General features: G+C 43.5%; 1 protein-coding gene across 1 annotated transcript in view; it reads right to left on the reverse strand.

The window, feature by feature from the left end:
* The window catches only part of TMEM45B (transmembrane protein 45B), a gene marked incomplete at its 3' end in the record, with an annotated part of 35,625 nt that extends 19,987 nt beyond the window's left edge, over positions 1-15,638 (reverse strand). The window contains exon 1 of the mRNA XM_080929702.1: positions 15,609-15,638. The remainder of the gene's footprint in view (positions 1-15,608) is intronic.
* Positions 15,639-16,607: the final 969 nt, after the last annotated feature.

Genomic DNA, 16,607 nt, shown 5'->3' on the forward strand with positions numbered 1-16,607 from the left:
GCCCCACCTCTAATTATGTCTTTCCATTTAGCATGATCTTCCTTTGGTATGCTGTTTAATTTCTCCAAAGGTCTTAATTTATTTGGGATTAGTACCTATTACTCATTAGTTATTAGTACTTCTTCTGCTGTATTTGGGTAACACATTTTATTTATTCATTTTTAATTTAACACATGTGTATGTGTTAATGTCACTTTCCTCTTTCCCCCCTCCAACTCCTCCCACATCACCTCCACTCCCTCTGAAACTGACGCCGTCTTTCTAATTATTATTGCTACATATATGTAAGCAAATTAGTATATAGATAACCACCTAAGGAATCCATTCAGCGTTTACAAGTGTTTACCCTAAAGTAATTACTTGTTCGTGTGTTTAAAGAAATTTTACTGCTCTGAAATCTTGCTTTTAAACATTAGTTCATATTTTTTCAGCTGACGGGAGGCAGAGGTGATGAACCAGAGCAGGGAAATTGTGAGCCTCAGCCACCGCAAGCATTTGCAGAGGGCTGCTAACCCCCAAGGACCGGGGTCTTAGACAGCTGGGCCAAGAACTCCAGCATGAGCTCTTGCCAAGACTTGGGATCCTGACATCTTTTACCTGACAGCTGTAGTATGTCACTGAGGAGCTGAGTGTCCTGGCACCCAGAGCGTGTGTCAGAGCTGTAATACCAGAAGGTAGTGTTTGCTGCTGCTTGCTACTTTGCTGGGCCACTGTCGCTGGAAACAAGAGCAGAGTATCTGCCAAGTGCATTTAAAGACCTGAGCAACACACCTCTAACTGGAGGGCCTAGAACTTGTCTTTGACTTCAGAGGCCAGAGCAATGGGTGCCCAGTCCTCAGAGTTTAGAACTGCAAGTCTCTGGGTCACCAGGTTAACCTGTAGGTCTTGAGCACTGAAGGGCTTGGGTCTGCCAGCACCAGAAATGCTCCCCTTTGTCAATTTACAATTTCTATCCAGTTAGGGTGAAAGGACTCTGGCTGGCTGATCTGTAACAATTTGACATAAGGTTGGTTTTTTTTTTTTTTTTTTGGTTTTGTTTTTTCTTCCTTCCTTCTTTCTTTTCTTCTTTCTTTCTTTCTTTCTTCCTTTCTCTCTCTTTCTTTTTTCCCTTTTCTCTTCCTTCCTTCCTTCCTTCCTTCCTTCATTCTTTCCTCTCTCTCTTTCTTTCTTTCTAACAGAACTCTTACTCTAGACTTAGCATCATTGTCTCCGTGATTATGTGAAAGCCATAAGCATTTTGCTTATATTAAACTCCAGGTTCTGGTTTTTGATTTTCTGAGCAGGCCATGTGTATGAAATATGATCTCCTCTTGTACTGGTGGATGGCAGCAGCAAGTCACGTGACCACAAGGTCAAACAGATATTCAGGGGAAGGTGCAGTGTATGTATTTTTGACTTATGGTACTTTCTATCTACAATGTGTTTATCAGGACATATAACCAAGTAATAAGCCAAGGTTCAGAATTCAGAAAGGATATGGCTTGGTATTGTAGACACAGACCAGTCATCAAAAGAAGTCACTTGATTTATGTATTTAGGAAATTATCAAGGGATCTCATGTCAAACGGAGCAACAGTGTCCACACCAGGGTGACCCAGTCTTAGTTGCTAATTTTTTAAGGTTAATTTATTTTTTCTTTTCTTTTTTCTTTTTTTTTAATCGAACAACTTTATTTAAAAAAAAATAAATATACAGATTTTAAGCATTTTGCATAAAAGTATACAAATACATTTTTGTCAGTACTTGATTTTTTTTTTAAGGTTTGATAGCGGGCATTAAAATCTTACTATTTACAATGAGCATAAAGTACATGTAAAACAGGATGTAACCTGGAATTAGTCAAAGTTTTCTTGGTGTGTAAAGATTAAGCATAATGGTTTTTCATTTTCTTTCTTTTTTTTTTTTTTTGGCCTTTGTTTTTTCTTGAACTTCATATAGTCTGTGAGTTGTTTCTGGGGTGTTCAGAGCTTTCTGGGGTTAGTATCCAATTATCAGTGACTGCGTATTATGTCTGTTCTTTTGTGACTGGGTTATCTCACTCAGGATGATATTCTCTAGATGCATCCATTTTCTTAAGAATTTCATAGAGTCATTGTTTCTGATAGCTGAGTAGTACTCCATTGTGTAAATGTACCACAATTTTTGTATCCATTCATCTACTGAAGGACATCTGGGTTCTTTCCAGCTTCTGGCTATTATAAATAGAGCTGCAATGAACATTGTGGTGCATGTGTCTTTGTTGTATGTTGGAGTGTCTCTGGGGTATATGCCCAGAAATGGATAACTGGATCTTCAGGTAGTACTATGTCCAATTTTCTGAGGAATCGCCAGACTGATTTCCAGAGTGGTTGTACTAGTTTACAATCCCACCAGAAGTGGAGAAGTGTTCCTCTTTCTCTGCATCCTCACCAGCATCTGCTGTCATCTGAATTTTTGATCTTAGCCATTCTGGTTGGTGTGAGGTGGAATCTCAGGGTTGTTTTGATTTGCATTTCCCTGATGGCTAATGATGTCGAGCACTTCCTTAGAGGTTAATTTATTTTATATAGGTGAGTACATTGTAGACATACAGAGGAAGGCATCAGATCCTACTACAGATGGCTCAACATTACTTCCAACAACCGATTTTATGTCACATTGAAGATTTTTATATATTTATATGATTCAGTTTCATTGAGAATTTCAAAGTGATTAATGTCTCCCATTTGGGAGGCTGAGCCAGGGGGATTGAAAGTGTTAGCCTGAGCTACATAGTGAGACCCTGTGTTAAAAATAAACAGACTTCTGGGTAAAATTGAAGATTTTAAGGAGGTTGCAAGAAATGGCTGATTATTCTTAGGGAAACGAGGGACCTGGAATGTTTTAGAATTCCATTAGCTTCTGCTCAGTCTCTAGGACCCACTTGTTCAGCTCTTCAGTACATTTCTCTACCATTGACACACACACCTGCTGGAACAACAGCCACTGCCTCTGCAGAATGGGCAGACTCTGAAGTTGGCTGTACACCGGGCTACCAGACTCCTCCCAGAAAACCCACAAAGGCTGCATCTTTATACACGCGGTTCCTAGCAACTGCCATTGAGACCTCCATGAGCACCCCAGTGGGGAGCCTCGAAACCATGGGAAGCACAGACAACTTCTAAACAAAGCTTCAACTAAACAGTGCTGCCACTGTCAGCAGGGTGGTCATCACAGCAACTGCAGCTGAGCAGAGAGGTTGTGTAGATATTACAGCTCTGGAGGGAAAGACTTCCCCAACAGAGGTGATACAGCTTCACTCTGGTAGGGGGAGGTTTCCCCCAGTGTAAGTACAGCTCTGCTCCAAGAGGTATCTTGCCAATTGGCAGCCCAGGTCACACCACACAACAAACCTCACACAGGAAATTTACAGGGAGGAAAAAACCCAGGAGGGCGGCTGTCTCCAGGTGGGTGAGAAAGAGCAGCAAGCCCAGCAGAGCAGTCTTTATGTAAGATTTCTTTGGAGGGAGGAGGGAGCTTCCCAGAGGGGCCTGGGATTAGTGGGATTTTGTGGCCTGATCTTGGGGCAAACTCAGGGATTGCTGTGATTCTTTTTCTTGGCCAAAGCTTTGGCTCCAAGTCAAGTCAAGGTCTGGGTGCTCTTTCCCTGGCCCTTTGACCCTATGGATTGCCTTAGCAATCACAGAGACTTGCACAGCAGATGGGGTGAGAATCTATAAGAGAACAGAACTAGTTAAAATCAACGAGTTTAACTTGGAGCAGAGAGACTGAAAAAAATAACACCCAGGCAAGAGAATTCATTGAATATCTTGTATCTCCGCTCAGCCCTAACCTCCACTCTGGGTCTGTGGGACTATTGTGTTCCCCTCCTGACCAAACACTGCCTTTAAAAAACACCAGTGTTGCAGAGGAATCAAGAAGGAGCTGGAGAAGGATCTAGATCTAGGTGGTCGTAATTGGCGATAGTTTTGTGTACATTACAGAATGTTCAGCTAGGGTGAAGCCTGTCATCAGAATGCTAAACTGGCCTGATTCCAGACATCAGAGACGACAACAATTGTCACTGTGGCTTTCCTTCTTGAGGCCTGGCTGGCTTTCTCATTCCCCTCCCCACTTCTACAGTCTCAACGCCCATATATTCAGCTTGAAGAAGCTATGAAGAGTTGTTGCCCGATTCCCTGGATTTTGGGGGGTTGCAGGTGGTTATTGTAAGGTTATTTTTATGAAGAATTTAGAAATGGTCATAATTTAACAGGAAGGAAGTAGCCAGATTGATTTATCCATCCATAATCTTCTTTTGGTAACTAAGATAAAGTCATATCTTCACTGGTAGAAATCTTTCTAATTGATACAAAGTTAAAGTTATAATCTTTACAGTGGTATAAGAATTTATTTGATACAGATTTAAGGTTTTCAGTGGTATAATTTCTTATTGATTTAAAATTGAGATTAGTATTGTTACTTTCATATAGGTATTGTACCTATAAAATACATTTGGGAATGCAAGGCTTAGACCCAGTCCTATAACTGCTGTTATACACTGCTTTTAGTTGATTTAATAATACTAGTTAAGGACTCGATAGCAAATTCATGGTTCTGAGTCAATAAAAGGGTGTTTTTGAGATATTTCAATTAAAAATGGCCAAGAGTAGCCAAGGCTTAATAGTTCAGAAATGTTTTTTTATAGTTAAATGTTTTTTTTTAAAACATCAAAAATCCATAAATTATAACATTTAATGTAGTTTATCTTTTGTTGAGACATATTTACCCTTTAGAGTTCTCCTTTGGTGGATTTAAGGAAGAAATTGAACATCTCTACCTCCAGGTGAGGTATACTTTGCGGCTAGGCAGCCACTGGGCAGAAACTGCCAATTTCATCTACAGACTAATACTGTCCAGAAAAGAACACATTATACAGAATAGTCGACTGATAATCTTTGTCGAGTCAAAATTATCAGCCCTTCAAGATTTCTGCATTTCAAAGTCTGTCAGTAATCCGGGGCCAGAAGGCTGAAGACTTACTCTCACATGTTGCTAACAGGGGACTGCTAGTAGAGATTTGTCTCTACAACCTCTCTCTGCTCTGAAAACCATGTTAGGCTTCTTATGTTTTTAGATATTTGGCCACTCTCAGATTTCTGATGGAGTTGAAAACTAATTTAGTTTTATAGCTTACCCAAGCTAATTGACTTTGAGAAAACAGTCATTTAGAATATTTTCAAGTGGTAATAGTTGTACACAGCTTACATTTAAAGATAAAGTTTTTTTTTTAAGTAAACAGAAAAGGTAACACGTGGGTTTATGTGAAGGTGATACATGATTGGACAGTGAGGAGGTAGTTAGGGAAAAGGCTAGGAAAATGGAAGAGGAGGATGAGAGGAGATTTTGGGAGGAATCAAGATGGAGCTGGAGAAGGAGAATCTAGATCTAGGTGGTCGTAATTGGCAATAGGTATATATGAATATTTTTAAGGGTTTCTATAGGTCTTTTTATCTCATATAGAAGGGCAGTTTGTATCTTTGTCCATTGGATGCAATCTTATTATGTAGAGGGTTTGTGGATTGAGAATTTAATATATAAACCTGCTTGAAAAGCTAAAAACAAAAACAAACAAACAAACAAACTAGTGTTATCATGATACTGAAAAAAGAACTAGTGGTAAATTTCCCTGATGAAATAGGCACAAAAATTCTCAAACTGAAACCGAAGTCAATAATACACCAGAAAGGACATTCCTGGGCTGGAGAGGCTCAGTGGTTAAGAACACTGACTATTCTTTTAAAGGTCCTGAGATCAATTCCAACAACTACCTGGTGCCTCACAACCATCTGTAATGAGATCTGATGCCATCTTCTGGTGTGTCTGAAGACACTGACAGTGTACTCACATACATAAAATAAATAAATACATCTTTAAAAAAAAAAAAAAAAGGAAAGGGCATTCTCCATGACCAATTTGCTGGTAGTCTATGGATTCAGAGATTGATAAATGTAACCTATTAATATGTGTCATCCATCATGTAAGCAAAGGAAAAACAAGTCACATGATTATCTCAACATAGTCAGAAAAGACCTTTGGCAAAATTCGACATAACTTTGAGAGAAAAACCCTTGAGAGACTAGTGGTGGAAGGAACATATGTCAACATACTAAAGGTCATATACATCAAACCTATGCCAATTACCATGTGAGAGAGAAACTGAAAAGCACTTCCACTGAGACTGGGCTAGGACAAGAGTATTCACACTCACCACGTCTATTCAGTACAGAGCATGAAGCCTTAGCTAGAATAATTAGACCACACGCACACGCACACACACACAGGGGATACAAATAGGAAAGGAAGAACTCAACTCTTCCCCATTTACAGATGATATGATTCTATATGTGAATGGTCCTCAGAACTCCAGAAAGCCACTAGAGCAGATAGATGGTTTCAGCCAAGTGGCAAGCTGCATAATTAATATATCCAAGTCTGTGGTCTTCTTATATACCAATGACAAACACTCTGAGAAAGAAATCAGGGAAATAATCCCATTCACAAGAGCCTAAAAAAATTCCTTTACATAGGTGAATCACTTATAAATGAAAATTATAAAGCAGTAAAGAAACTGAAGATCTCAAAAGATGGAAAGATCACTTACTGTCATGGATACCTATAAAGTAGGTGGCCTGAGGAGGGGATTTTCCATCTCCCCGTCATTTACAGGGTGATGGCTTAGTTCATAAGGCCTGGGGCCACCCAGACCAAATGCTATGGGCTTCACTGCTCCCTACTTTTCTTCCTCTAAAGGAGGGTCGGCCTCAGGCTCCTCCCTTGCTCCTATCAGCTTCCAAGAAAGATCTCTGTCTTTCTCTCTGTTTCTGCTCCTGCAGCCACTGCTCCTGCTGCCCCCGCCCCAGCCTAGCCAGTACAGATGGAGGGAGAAGCAGTCCCTGACTTCCCCAGTCTCTACCTGGAGTCTACATCACACTCTAGCCTGTACTGCCCAGAGGGATGAGTCTACTATGGCCTTACCGCTCTGGGCTACAGGACTTGCAGATGTTCAGGAGAGACAGTTCATGACACATGTGTCATTTGCCAGTAATGATCCTTACAATTGGAAGTTACAGATTTCCCCATTTTCAGAAAGACCAGCATCCCTCTCAGGTCTTCTAGATTTAGTCATTCTCCTGCCCACCTGGGGTGACTGCCAGCAACTGCTCCAGGTTCTCTTCATGACAGAGGAGAGAGAGGATCATGGGAGCTCATGGGCTGCCCACTCAAGTCCAGGCTGAGATCGATGCAGCCTTTTCTTTGACTCAGCCTGACTGGGATTTTAACACTGCTGAAGACAGGGAGAGGCTCCAAATGTACCCCCAGGTTCTGATGGAAGGAGCCTCTGAGGGAACACATGATGGCCCACAAACTCACCTAAGGTGAGCCAGGAGACATAGGGAAAGAATGAGAGCCCCAGGGAACATCTAGAAAGACTTTTTGAAGCCTATAGGACACACACTGCTTTTGACCCAGAAGCTAGAGAGCACCAGTCAGCTATGTACAAGGCTTTTGTTAACCAGGCTGCCCCAGATATCCCTTGGAAGCTTCAGTCACTGAATGGCTTTGCAGCCTGCCTCTGGCACCCAAAAGTAAGCCTCTATTTGCCTCTGAATGGCAAGACTTGGAGAGAGGCTTCAAGGAACAACTGACTTGGACACACCTGCCTCAAGGTCTCAAGAACTCACCCTCCACCCTTGAGGAGGACTTGGGTGAGTACCAGCAGAACCACCCCAAAATAACTGCTCCAGTATGTAATGTAGGCATCCAACTTGGAGACATGCCAGGAGGCCACACAAGACCTGCTATAGGAGCTGAGTCAACTTGGCTACCAAGTATCTGCTAAGAAGGCCCAGCTTTGTCAACTTGAGGTCACCTATCTTGGGTACATATTCAAGGGGAGCCAGCCAACATATGCTGTTGGATGGCTCAGAAGTAAACCATCCTTAGCATCCCAGTTCCATCAACCTGAAAGCAAGTACAGGAATTTCTGGGATCTGCCAGGTTTTGTAAACTTTGGGTGCCAGGGTCCACAGAGGCCACCAGGGGCCAAGAAGACAAAATAGAATGGACCCCTGAGAAGGACATGGCTTTTAAGATTCAAGGAAGAGCCTTACTGAAGGCACCAGCCGTGGCCCTCCTGGACATTTGCAAACCTTTCCACCTGTATGTGGATCAGAGAAAGGGGATAGCAAAGGGGGTGCTCACCCAAACTTTGAGACCATAGAAAAGACCTGTAGCTTATTTATCTAAGAAGCTGGGTCCTGTGGCCCTTGGATGGCCAGCCTGCCTCTGGATCACAGCTGCTGCTTTCCTGCTAGTCAAGGATGCTGACACAATAACCACCGGGCAGGAACTTGTTATCACCATCCCCCATGCTATTGAGGAGACTCTCAGGAATCCACACAGCCGCTGGCTGGCCAACACCACACTGGTGCACTTTCAGGCTCTACATTTGAATTTCCCCTCACATAAGATATAACCCATCATCCACCCTAAACCCAGCTACCCTGCTACCTCATCTGCCCTCATACGTGCAGCATGATTGCTTTATAGTTCTGAGGCACACCCAGAGCATCAGACCGGACTTGACTGACATATCCTGGCCAGGATGCGGTATGTGTCTGCTTCACAGATGGGAGCAGCTTCATCCAGAATGGAATCAGGTATCCAGGGGTGGTGCTAATGGACTAGGACTCTGTTATTTGGGCAGCTGCTTTTCAGCCCAGAAAGCTGAACTAAAGGCTCTAACCCAGGCTTTAAAACTGTCAAAAGGAGCCATAGCTAACATCTCCACTGACAGCAGATGGGATTACTGACTGCTAAAGGAAACACAATCAAAAATAAAGAAGGAATACTTGCTTTATTGGAGGCATCATGGCTTCCTCTTAAAGTGACCATAATTCACTGCCCTGGGCATCAAAAAGAAACACCAGAAATAGCCCAAGGGAACAGACTAGCTGATAAAGCTAAAAGGGAGGTTGCTTAAGCTTCCATTGACAACATCCTGGTAGCCTTGCTGCCCTCCCCATTCCCACCCCCACTCCCGGCACTCCCAGCCATCCCTGGATGTACTGCTGAAGACAATAGCACCAGGCAAAATGCCAAGGAGTTTACAGAAGAGACTATGCTTGCTGACCTCTGCAGGCTGCACCGTCCTACCTAAGGGGTTTGCTAAGCAGCTCATCCATTAGATTCATCAACATTCACACCTGGTCACTGAGAACTGAGGGAACCGCTGTGAGGGACAAGGTGCAAACATTTGACTGAGGACACTTGGTTGATGAGGTATCTCAGACTGTGCCACCTGCCAGGCTGTCACCTCCTCAGGCCCTGATCAAGGAGCTGCTCCGGGGACCAGAATCAGGGGTCAGTGGGTAGGAGCTAACTGGGAAATAGATTATATAGCAATAAACCCAGGAACATATGGATACAAGTATTTGCTGGTTTTTATAGATAACTTTTCAGGATGAGTAGAAGCCTACCCTACAAAAGATGCCGACAATGTAATGACAAGGAAGCTTCTGGAAGACATCACACCCGGGTATGGTTTGCCTGCCCTGCTTGATGAGTCTGACCAACCTTCATCTCTCAATCTCAAGCACAGGTTCTGGGGACCAACTGGAAATTACATTGTCCATACAGGCCCCAGAGTTCAGGGCAGGTAGAGCATGGATCAGACCCTGAAGGAGACCTTGACCAAATTAACCCTTGAAAATGGCAGTGACTGGATGTCTCTCCTAGCTTATGCCTTACATAGGACTAGGAACACTCCCTATACTTTAGGTGCCCCCTACCCCTTTTTGAGATTATATATGGGAGGTCCTCTCCCATGCTGCCTAACCTCCAGTCTGATATCTTTTCTGAACATGACCAATGTAAATTTTCAAAATCCTTGGAAGCCCTTCATAGGGTCCAGAAACAACTCTGGCCTGACAGCAAAGTTTCTGAGTCTGCTCCTCTCCCTAACCCCCCATTGCTCTGAACCAGGTGACAAAGTCTGGATTAAGAGATATAACCACAAGACTCTGGAACCTTGCTGGGAAGGACCTCACACTGTGATCCTGACCACACCTATGGCTGTTAAGGTGGACAGATCAGGATGTGGATACACCACTCCCACATTCGGCAGGCCAGGAGAGATGATCCAGCAGCTGAGGTTCAGCAGAGCAGACTTCCAGGCGAACTGCCACAGAAACAACGGACCTTGTCCATCCGCTGAAACTGCGACTCCAGTGCTCCCGATTCAGCCTGCTTGCTGCTTACTTTGCTGCATCAGCCACTAGCTCCCTCACTATCTGGGTACCCCCGGGGCCGATGCAACAACCTTGTTTGTCATCAAGTTCACAGACCTGTTGGTTACCAGTCAGGGACTCTGCATTGGAAGTAAGGTAGACTCAGCCTATTTCCATCTCTGCAACGGCACTGTAACCCCTACTATTGCAGGAGACATGCTGCACCCAGAGAACGCATGGTGGGCTTGTACCTCAGGGCTTACCCCATGCATTTACGGAAATATGATTGGGGATTCTTATGTTTTAGTACGGCCTGTACCCAGAGTGACTTCTTTCTCTGGAGAGGACTTCAACCAGCTAACGCCCCCAAACAGTCGGGTTAAAGAGGTATTCATTTCCCCTGTGTTTCTAGGTTCTCTGCTGGAGCTGGTAGTGTAGGTACCTCAGCCCTAATACTCCAAGATAATTACAAAGCCGGGGCTGGAGAGATGTCTCAGTGGTTAACAGCCTTGACTGCTCTTCCAGAGGTCCTGAGTTCAATTCCCAGCAACCACCTGGTGGCTCACAACCATCTGTAATGGGATATGATGCCCTTTTCTGGTGTGTCTGAAAACAGCTACAGTAAGGGCAGCAAGTGCCCTTAGCCTCTGAGCCATCTCTTCAGCCCCGAAAGTCATTATTTCCCATCACGTACAAAAATGAATTCCACGTGTACCAAAAACTATACCAAAACTCTGAAACTTCTAGAAGAAAAAAAAAAGAAGCAAGCCCACTTCAGGATATAGACTCAGGCAAAGCCTTTCTGAATTGGATCCCACTTCAGGATATAGACTCAGGCAAAGCCTTTCTGAATTGGATCCTGGCCATGCAGTAAATTAGACCAACAGCAACAAGTGAGGTCTCATGAAATTAAAATTTTTCTGTACTATGGAATCAACTGTTGATCAAATAAAGAGACAGCCTCTAGAATGGGAAAAAAAATCTTTGCCAGCCATACATCGGTCAGGCGATTAATATGTAGGATATAAAATAAATAAATAAACAAACAAAGCAAACAGTTTCGATTTAGAAAATAGACTATGGAACGAAACAGAATTCTCAAAGAATAAATGTAAATGACTAATACGAATTTTAAAGCATCTCTAGCAATCAGAGGAACTGTTATTAAAATTATATTGAGGCTTCATCTTAATCCCATTCAGGATCGCTAAGATCAAGAGAACAAAAGAAAATAAGATGACAAACGCCAGCAAGGTTGTAGGGAAAGGGGAATGCTTGTTTGCTGTTGGCTGAGTGTAAATTGGTGAAGCCACTTTGGAAGTCAGGATTCAGGCTCCTCAGAAAACTTGGGAGAGATGACTCCTGTGAAAGATACATCTGTACCACTTCAAGGCCCAAAGGCCTCTCCAAACAGGGTCACTTGCTTATCCATGCTCCTTGCTGTTCTAATCATGACAGCTAGGGAATGGCCTCACCCAGATGCCCATTAACTAACAAATTTCATAATGGAAATATGTATATAAACACAATGGAATTTTATCCATCTGTAAAGAAAAGTGAAGTTATAAAATATGCAAGAAGATTTATGAAGCTGGAAAAATATTAGATTAAGTCACGTGACTCAGGCCTAAAATGACAAATGCTACATGCTCACTGTCATGTGTGGGTTCAGCTTAGACTTAGATTTGCGTGTATAAGTTGGGGTGCCTATAAAAGCCAGGATACTAGAAATGGGCAATTGCCGAGGGGCTTGGGGGAAATCTTACTGTAGAACACAGGCAGTATGAAGAGGAAAAGGGGAATAATGGGGAAGCGTTAATTAAGGGGGGGATGGATTGCAGAGAGGGGAGTTGTGGGAGGGGTAACTATCACTAAGGAGGTTTGAAAAAGCCACATGGAAACCTAATATTTGATAAGCTCATTGTTTGAATAGAAGTACCCTAGATGGAGGGATAATGCTCCTTCTAGAAGCAATAAGTTATTAAACAAAAATCCCAGTGCATGATGTGGGACAGACACCCTTTGTGTTGTTAGGCCGGACAATCCCAGCAATAATCCCTAAAACAATACAAGCTATGCCATTGCTCCTGATTATCCATTAGAATGTGTGGTAAGACCCCATTGCTGGAGACACTACGGGCTTTGGTTATAGAATATTCAAGTTAGTCCTGGGACTGGATGTTTTCTCCTTGCAGGCTAAGTTTCACAGTGCTGGAAAATTCTATGCACTCTACCAGGGGAGAAAAGTCATCAACAGTTTTATCCAGCTGTGAACTCTTGAGAGCAACAGTAGTGACTGACCCGGAGGGATATTACCGGTGCTGCCATAGTGGCATGGATGTTATGTGGTAACTTGCTGCTTTCCATTAGCTGTGAGGCCCACTCCATAGGCGGGGAGCTCATGTTTGGTATCATAACCTTGGTCAGGAGCCTGCAGCCGGAGAGCTCATAAGCCCCAGGTGAGAGCCTACTGCTGATCATGTTGAATATAATTTCATCTGCCTTCTAAATACTTTTTACTCATACCCATAAATTAATGCAGTTCTCACCTCTCATCTGAGAGGCTACTTTTTGCAGTGGACAGTGGTTAGTGAAGAGACACACAACTGGTTAAAATACAAAGGATGAATGACGGGGAGGGCTCAGCATTAAATGTGTGTCTGTGTAACCTCTCTCCCCACCCAGGGGACATTGTAGAAGAAATGGCAGAAAGTTTGTAAGAGCCCAAGGTTAGGGAGAACTCTGAGAACTGATTTTTTTTTTTTAATGACTGCTACTCATGAATTCACAGTAACTGCTTAGTTATCTGTTTAAGACTTGAAGACCTGAACAAGATCAAGACAATCAAAATTCAGAATAGACAGCAGAGGAACACATCAGATACCATCCTTGGCTGAGGAGCTACTGGCAGTCAGTGGCTCCTGGGTTACTCTGGGGAAGAACAGTCATTTTTTCCTTCAGGGCTGTGGCTCATGGTAGAGTACTCCTACTCCAGTGGATGGCTCCACAGCCATGGGAATACTGATTTGATTTAATGTTTTGTTTTGTTTTTGTTTTTTTTTTTTTTTTTAGAGGAGATAATCAATGAGATTGGGAGAGAAATTGTGTGTGTGTGTGTGTGTGTGTGTGTGTGTGTGTGTGTGTGTATGTGTGTATTTATGTGTGTGTTTGTAGTCCAGGATGAACTGGAGGGAGGAACTTGTAGGACAGATATAACTAAAATACATTGTATATATTTGTGAAATTCTCAAAGGATAAACAATGTATAAAAATAAATATAAATGTTTAGCAGAAAGAAATTATAATCTGTCATAAAACTTAAAAAATAATAATACAAAATTACCTATTATGAACTGTAGTATTCTGGAAAACATTCTGATTGGAGCCCTGGCTCTACCATTTCTTAACTGGCCAGCACAGTTCAGGTAGAAAATGACTTGATTCCTGTTTCTTTGCATATGGAATAGAGAAGCCTACTTTTATTTCCCAGTACATAAATTACTGTCGGTAAAAGAAAGCCAAAGAGTTAAACTTTAATATGTTTTTATTTCCAGTTCTAGAGAAGGCTAGGGAGAGAGAGATGGGTGACTAAAACAGTGGAAAAGTTCAGAGTTCAGTACATGTGTGTGACCTTTGACTGTTCACCGAAGTATAGTGTAATGTTGTACATAATTTATTGTTTGTCTATGACCATTTCATTTCCATGTTTTTATATAGTTACTTGTTTTTTGTTAACATACCAGTGACTTCAATTTCCCTATAATTTAAAAGTTTTGTGATCTTAGGGACCAAGTGGTAAAGCTTTCCTTCCCTGCTGTGTTCCACAAGCAAAAGAGTGATAACCTTTGATCATCCCTTGATCTTGCTTAACACATAATGTACACTGTGTCTGCTGTACATTGTACGACCGAGCATGCAGCTGATACCACCCTGAAGTTAGGAAAAGAATCACAAGTCTCTTAATCTCTCTCCTTTCCATTGCTCATCTCGAACCGACATTTGCCAAGATTAAGTCATAGCTATAGCCAAGAGCATTTCAGAGAAGACCTCAGATAAAGTAACTGATGCATCCTGAGAGATTCAACAGCTTCATCTTGACCACCAGAAACTGCATCCGCCAGAAAGGCAGGGGAAAGGACCACAGAATACAAAGGGAAGTGCAGCATGGTACCTGTTTCCAACTTCCTAAAGAAGTTCTTTGGTAAGAAGGAAGGACCCACTATTGGATACTGTGCAACCTTGCTCATTGCTTATCCTTTGTAAAAACAATGTTTCCTATTCAGTGGAGCCATACTACTATTCTCATGTCTTCTCCAGAAACCACGAGACAGCAGGTGACCCTATTATTACCCAACAAACTGTCATAAAGAGTTGTTTCGTTGGGGTTCAAAAATTTAGTCTTTACTGCGTAGAAAAAGCACTTATTGACAAAAACCCGAAGGCACAGGTTGCTCGTATACTATAAACTATAGTAGCTATTTAGATTGGTGTGTATTTAGATAAAGTGCATCTGCCTTTCCAGCTTTGATGACTATGCTAATCTTAAAGTTAAATAGAACCCAGGACAGGGAAGTGGTGTAGGGAGACGGGAAAAGAGACTCCAAAGAGAACCGAATGGAACGAAGCAGCCTTTGCTGAGACCTTAAGTGAGGCTTTTAAGCTTTTAAATTCCAGTTTATGAAGCCCCACCTTTCCCTGCTGAAGTACAGATTTTGTTTTTCCATTAGGGTGAGCCTTGTCTCCAAGGTCAGTCCCTCTGGATTCAGGCAGGTCCCCCCCACACTCAGGCTCTTCTTACTAAGACCAAGGCTTTTAGAAACCGAGGCCAAATGATGTCTGGAGGAGCTGTATCAACCAACCGTCTCTCATGGTCAGACTTCCTCACCTAGGGAATGTCTCTGGTTCCTGGATTTGTGGATCCTTAGCTAACAAGCCGCGACAGACGGGGTGCAAGTGAAAACGAGTCAGTCTGGCAGACTGAAAATAGCTCGCGGACTCCTTAAGAGGCAGCCACTTCAGGTGGATTCCCTGCTCCACTAAGACGGAATGAATAAGGGCTTCGCACTTAGTCGCGGTACCGCTGAGGACCCGAATTATTCCAGGACCCCGGGGACAGTGCACAGGAACAACTCTCGCGGGGGCTGGTGAGGAGCACTGCTCCTAGCCTTGAAGGGGCTAGCCAACGGCTTTCTAGGCACTAGGTTCCCTCTGCACCCCAGCACCCTTCCTCCATCTGAGCGAGCCCTTATTCGGCTCCGGCTTTTTTCTAAGGATTCCACTCCCGACCTGAGCCTCCCTTCCCAGGTGATGCCTCCCTTTCTCCCTGCCCTGAGCCCCTGACCCAGCGGGGCATCCTACCTTTCCGAGCCTCAGAGGTGTCTACTTGCCAGCTTCGGTCACACTTGTGACCGCGGGTGCCCAAGAGGTGTAAGCGTCTGCACCTCGCCCCGCCTGGCCCCGCCTGCAGCAGGAGCTGGCAACCCCCAGATGGCCCTCACTAACCCTGCTGTTAGCACGACCTCAGGTGGCTCAACACTACACGTTTCTTCCAAGCACCCTTTCCCTGCTCAGAGAGTCCCCTGCTTCAGAGAGGCTTTCAGGGGCCACAGGCACTTTCTAAAAAAGTGTGATACTGAAGTCCAGGTCCCTGGATCATCCAGGTGTGCTACTTATGGAGACTTCCTGCTATGCAAAGTGATTTCTGGCTTGGGAGGAAGGGAACAGCTCTGAATTTCTCCAGCGAGGGGAACCACAGCCAACACACAGGACAAGTAGCTACTACCGCTCACCTGCTAAGGAAGGCTCCCGTGGGTGATACTTGGGCTTTTTCTTTTCTATTCTATTTTCTCCATCCATCCATCCATCCATCCATCCATCCATCCATCCATCCATCCATCCATCCATCCAATCAATCTGCTTTGTGCACATTTGACAAAAAAATCTGTTAGGTGGGCACCGTTCTGTGTTGGTGTGAGAAGAGTTCCCTTCCTACCTTGGACCAGGCTTTCATTGTGGTGTTTAAGACGCTACAGCCTTTACCAGTATCTGTAGCATTTACAGCTAAGAGACTGACCTTATTTTGCACCGTTGCTGCCCCCTTTGCCCTCTAGAGACATGAAGAAAATGTCAGCACTAACACTAAAGGTCTCTTCACACTCAGGTAAGAGCCAGGGAGAGGCGCTAGCAGAGGAACCTATATGAAAAAAGCTGCTCTGTTTTCAGAGAAGGTATTATAAAAATCTATATTCTCATCTTGGGGAACAGTACTCGCAGAAAAGTATCAGGTCCCATCCTGAGTGTGTCCACACCTGTAGGTTTTGAAATAGAGGAAATGGAGCAACCTTACACAGTCATGGC

The sequence above is a fragment of the Micromys minutus genome, assembly GCF_963924665.1.
Source record: "Micromys minutus genome assembly, chromosome: 16".
Classification (NCBI taxonomy): domain Eukaryota; kingdom Metazoa; phylum Chordata; class Mammalia; order Rodentia; family Muridae; genus Micromys; species Micromys minutus.